A 6,234-nucleotide genomic window follows, 5' to 3' on the forward strand; every position below is an offset into this window, starting at 1 on the left:
AATTATTTCCGTTTTCTTTGCGAGATCATGCAAAAATTTAGTTTTCTTCTTTGCGTCGCAATAGTATTGATTCTTGGAACCAGTGCAAGGATGCTTTTATTACTAAGTATTTTCCACTTGCAAAAATTATTTCCCTTAGAACCCAGATCATGAATTTCAAGCAACTTGAACTTGAGCATGCTGCCCAATCTTGGGAAAGTATGAAATGGATGCTAAGGAATTGCCCAACTCATGAGTTAAATCTTTGGATGATCATACAAATTTTTTATGCGGGATTGAATTGGGTGAAGCTACTAAGTTGCTAGACAATATTATGGCAAATTACTCACAATGGCATACCGAAAGAGCTCCTACTAGTAAAAAAGTCAATTTGGTAGAAGAAATAAATTCTTTGAGTGAAAAAGTTGATGCTCTTATGAAGTTGGTTGCTAATGAAAGTGCTCCTATTGATTTTAATGATGTGCCTTTGTCTACTTTGATTGAGCAAAATAGTGCTGCCATAGATGTGAATTTTGTCTCGCGAAACAATTTCAATAACAATGCTTATAGAGGTAATTTTAATCCTAGGCCTTTTCCTAGTAATTCCTCTAATAATTATGGTAATTTATATGGTAATCCTACCTATAATAATAATAGAAACACCTCTGACCTTGAGAACAATATTAAAGAATTTATCAATACTCAAAAAGCTTTCAATACTTCGATAGAAGAAAAGTTGAATAATGTTGACGATTTGTTTACAAGTATTGATAGAATTTCTCATGATGTATAAACTCTCAAGATGAAAATTTTTGTGCCTAAAGTTGAAGAATAAATTAAATCTCTTTATGTTTCTATGGATGAAGGTAAGAAAAGAACTGCTATGCTTAGAGCTAAAAGTGATGAAGATCTTAAAATGGTTGGTGTTTCTTCTATTGATTCTTTGTTTACTAAATTACGATTGATGAAAATGGACTGGAGAACAGTCAACTTTAGTTAGAAGGCATCCCTATGATTCGGAGGGTGAAAATCTTGTTCAGAAAATTGATAGAAGTGGGTTTGAAGAGGTCAAGACTTTAACTAGTGATGTGCCCACTATTTTGGATTACAAAGACTTTAATTATGATAGTTGCTCTTTGGTTGATTGTATTTCTTTGTTGCAATCCATGATAAATTCGCCCCATGCTTATGAACAAAATAAAGCTTTTACTAAACATATTGTTGATGCCATGATGAAAGCTTTTGAAGAAAGTTGGAATTAGAAGTTTCAATTCCAAGAAAATTGCATGATGAGTGGGAACCTACTATCAAAGTCAAGCTTAAAAATTATGAGTGTTTTGCTTTATGTGACTTGGGTGCTAGTGTTTTTACAATTCCAAAATCTTTATGTGATGTGCTTGGTCTTACCAATATTGAAGAATGCTCTTTAAATTTGCACTTGGCGGATTCTACTATTAAAAAGCCTTTGGGAAGAATTAATGATGTTCTTATTCATGCAAATATTAATTATGTGCCCATAGATTTCATTGTTCTTGATATTGATTGCAATCCATCTTGCCCAATTATTATTGGTAGACCGTTTTTACGTAATATTGGTGTCGTGATTGATATTAAAGAAGGCAATATTAAATTTCAATTTACACTAAGGAAGGGAATGGAACACTTCCATAGAACAAGAATGAGGCCACCATATGAATCAATCATGAGGGCATCCTATGGATCTAGAAACAAAGATGACAACACTTAGATCCTACGTGTTATGCCTAGCTAGGGGCGTAAAACGATAGCGCTCGTTGGGAGGCAACCCAACTTTTATCTTTTTTGCTTTTGGGTTTTCTTGCTGTTTTCAAAAAAATACCAAATTATTCCTCTGGTTAGATGTGTTTTTGTGGTTTAAATTAGTGTTTGTGACAAGCAAGCCTTTGGGTTGATTTGATCATGCTGAAAAACAGAAATTTATGCACTAATGAAAATAGTTTTCATAAATCACAGAAATGTGATTTTGAGTTGATTCTTTTTTCTGAAGATTAATATACAAATTAACCAGGTTTTCCTAATTTCTCAAGATTTTTGGAGTTACAGAAGTATTATAAATATCCAAATTGCTACATACTATTCTATTTTTGACAGATTCTGTTTTCTTTGTGTCGTGTGCTTGTTTTGATGATTCTATGGTTTTCTTCGATGAGTTTTTACCATAGAAAAGTTGGAATACAGTAGATGTAATGTAAAAAAATATGAATAGGTTTGCAACAGTACTTATAGTAGCGGTTTTCTTTCTTATACTAACGGATCTCACGAAGGTTTTGCTGAGTTTTGTGTGATTGAAATTTTCAAGTTTTTGGTGATCTTACGATGGATGAAGGAATAAGGATTAGCAAAAGGCTAAGCTTGGGGATTCTTGAAGCACCCCAAGATAATATTCAAGAAGTAGCAAGCAACTAAGCTTGGGGATGCCCCCGAGTGGCATCCCCACTTTCTTCTAACAACCATTGATATTTTACTTGAAAGTATATTTTTATTCATCACATATTATGAGTTTTTTGCTTGGTGAGTCTTGTATGATATGAGTCTTTATTTGTTTGCTTTGTGTTCTAAGTCTTGAATCCTTGCTGGACACACCTTTTTGAGAGAGCCAAACACTATGCTTGCTCCTATGCTTGACTTAAATTTTTAGAGCCGTGGATTTGTTCTAGTGCTTCACTTATATCTTTTTGAGCATGGTGTGCTTTGTCAATTTTGAAGAAATGCTCTCATGCTTCACCTAGATTTATTTGGGAGTTAGTAAAACTTCTAGAAATTCTCTTTGCTTCACTTAGATTATTTTGAGAGAAAGAAATATTATGCTCATGTTCTTCACTTATATTTGTTTGAGCTTATCAAAGCAACATATGAAAATAGTCCCAAAGTGATAAATATCCAAGGAGGATATAATAAAAACTTTCATGAAGATCATTGGACAAAATAAACTTGATTCTTAGTAATGGTTTTGAGATATGATGATATGATATGTGAGTCATGTTGATGAGTAATTGTGCTTTAGTAAGAATATTGATGTTAATGTTTGTGATTCCCTATGCAAGCACGAAAGTAAATAGTTATGCAATGAAATTTATATCCTACTTATGGTGCATTATTCGGTGTTACTTATGCTTAATGCTTGGGTACAAGATATTTTGCTTTTTGGTTGGTCGCTTCTCAATCTTTTTGCTAGCCTTCATTTTGCACTAAGTATATGATCACTACTTGTGCATCCAAAACCCTATAAACTAGTTTTGCCTTATGAGTCCACTATACCTACCTATATGCGGTATATCCATGCCGTTCTAAGAAAATTTGCATGTGCCATCTATAATTTTCAAAATAAATTTCTCCTTCTTGTGCTCTACCGCTCACGAGGCGGTGAAGGGTGGTCAATATTTTCCATGCTAGATGTGTTATTCTCATGATGAATGTTTATTCACTTGTCATTGCACGAGAGTACGACAAAGGTATTAGGGATGCCCAGTCCTGAAATGAAAAATTAATTTACTTTATGTTGTCAAATAATAAAATCCTTGGAAAGTGTTGGTATGGAGGGCAACCGTGGATTCAGCTAGCCATGGAAAGTGAAAGTAATGGTGGAAAAAGGAATAAACTTTATTTTCTGTTTGGGAACCGCCTATGATGTATCTAGCATGGAAAGTGTTGGAAGCTCTAAGTCATTTTCGTTGGTGGGAAAAGTATGCATCTCAAAAATGTTTTTATCTCTCAATTTAAGTTTTGAGCTCTGGCACCTCTCCAAATACCTACTTCCCTCCGCAAAGGGCCTTTCTTTTACTTATGCAATTTTTATTTGAATTTGAGTCTCCATCTTCTCTTATAAAGCACCAACTAAGGGGCACTATGATCATATTTGAACATTGGGTGTAGCTAATATTCGAGTGTGTTTCATGAATGGATCAATGATTGAGCATAATGGGCTAGGGATAACTAGCTTTAGTGTTCATATTCTGAAAGACATGGTTGCTTGTTGGTATGATTGAGTATTAAAGTCTTCATGTCAAAACTAGACTATTGTTTTGAATCATATAAAAGTCCAAATATCCATGCTATAAAGAAAAGAAATGTGATGAACATGTTAGGCAGCATTCCACATCAAAAATTCTGTTTTTATCATTTACCTACTCGAAGACGAACATGAATTAAGCTTGGGGATGCTGATACGTCTCCAACGTATCTATAATTTTTTATTGTTCCATGTTGTTATATTATCATTCTTGGATGTTTTACAATCATTTTATAGTCATTTATATCATTTTTCGGTAATAACCTATTGACATAGTGCCCAATGCCAGTTGTTGTTTTCTGCATGTTTTTTACATCGCTAGAAATAAATACCAAACAAAGTCCAAACGCAGCGAAACTTTTTGAGGATTTTCTTTGGGCCAGAAGACATCCAGTGGGCCAGGAAAGAACCTGGGGGTGCTCCGAGGGGAGGGAAACCCACCAGGGGGCCCAGGCGCGCCCCGGTGGGTTGTACCCACCTCGGGTGCCCCCTGAACAGCCTCTATGCTCTATAAATACCCCAATATTCCAGAAACCCTAGGGGAGTCGATGAAAATCAATTCTAGCCGCCGCAGAGTCCAGAACCACCAGATCCAATCTAGACACCATCAGGAGGGGTTCATCATGTCCATTGGTGCCTCTCCGATGATGCGTGAGTAGTTCTTTGTAGACCTACGGGACCGTACTTATTAGCTATATGGCTTACTCTCTCTCTCTCTCTTGATTATCAATACAATGGTCTCTTGGAGATCCATATGATGTAAGTCTTTTTGCAGTGTGTTTTTTGGGATCCGATGAACTTTGTGTTTATGACAAGATCTATGTTTTTATCCATGAAAGTTATTTGAGTCTTCTTTGATCTCTTGTATGCATGATTGCTTATAGCCTCATATTTCTTCTCCGATATTTGGGTTTTGTTTGGCCAGCTTGATCTATTTATCTTGCAATGAGAAGAGGTGCTTTGTGATGGGTTCGATCTTACGGTGCTTGATACCAGTGACAAAAAGGGAAACGACACGTATGTATCGTTGATATTAAGGATAACGAGATGGGGTATATTTCTACATAAATAGATCGGTCTACAACATGTCATCATTCTTATTGCATTACTCCATTCCTCCATGAACTTAATACACTAGATGCATGCTGGATAGCGGTCAATGTGTGGTGTAATAGAGTAGATGCAGGCAGGAGACGGTCTACTAATCTTGGACGTGATGCCTCTATAATGATCATTGCCTGGATATCGTCATGATTATTTGAAGTTCTATCATTTGCCTAACAGTAATTGTTTTCCCACCGTTTGCTATTTTTCTCGAGAGAAGCCACTAGTGAAACCTACGGCTCCCAGGTCTCTTTTCATCATATTTGCCTTTGTGATATATTTTCCTTTGTATTTATTTTCAGATCTATTAAACCAAAAATACAAAAATACCTTGCTGCAATTTATTTGTTCCGCCATCTATTTATCCTATCTACCGCTTTTATCTCACGTTATTTGCCTATCTTGAGGCGCCGTACCCGAAAGGGATTAACATCTCATTTAACACGTCAGGTTGCGAGTATTTGTTATTTGTGTGCAGGTGTTGTTTACGTGGTGTGAGGAGGTTCTCCTACTGGTTCGATAACCTTGGTCTCATCACTGAGGGAAATACCTACCGTCACTATACTGCATCATCCCTTCCTCTTTGGGGAAATACCGATGTAGTTCTAGCAGACATCAAATAACAGTTATTCTCTGTCTTTAAATGAATAATCTTATTGCAATAAAGATGATGCTATCTTGTTCATGCTCAATGCAAACACCAAATAACATTTATTTAGGTTCAACACTAATCCCGAAAGTATAGGGAGTGTGCAATGATGATCATATCAATATTGGAACCACTTCCAACACACATTGTCACTTCACCCTCAACTAGTCTTCATTTATTCTGCAATTCCCATTTCGAGTTACTAATCTTTGCAACCGAACAGGTATCAAATACCCAGGGGCTACTACAAGCATTAGTAAGGTACACATGAATAACATGTATATCTAATATACCTTTGTTTACTTTGCATCCTTCTTATCCGCCAAATATTTGGGGTAGTTCTGCTTCCAATGACCATTTCCTTTGCTTAGAAGCACCCAGTTTCAGGCTTAGCTTTAGCTTTGGGCTTCTTCAAGGGAGTGAAAACTTGCTTGCCATTCTTCTTGAAGACCCC

The sequence above is a fragment of the Triticum aestivum genome, chromosome 2B (assembly GCF_018294505.1).
Source record: "Triticum aestivum cultivar Chinese Spring chromosome 2B, IWGSC CS RefSeq v2.1, whole genome shotgun sequence".
Classification (NCBI taxonomy): Eukaryota; Viridiplantae; Streptophyta; class Magnoliopsida; order Poales; family Poaceae; genus Triticum; species Triticum aestivum.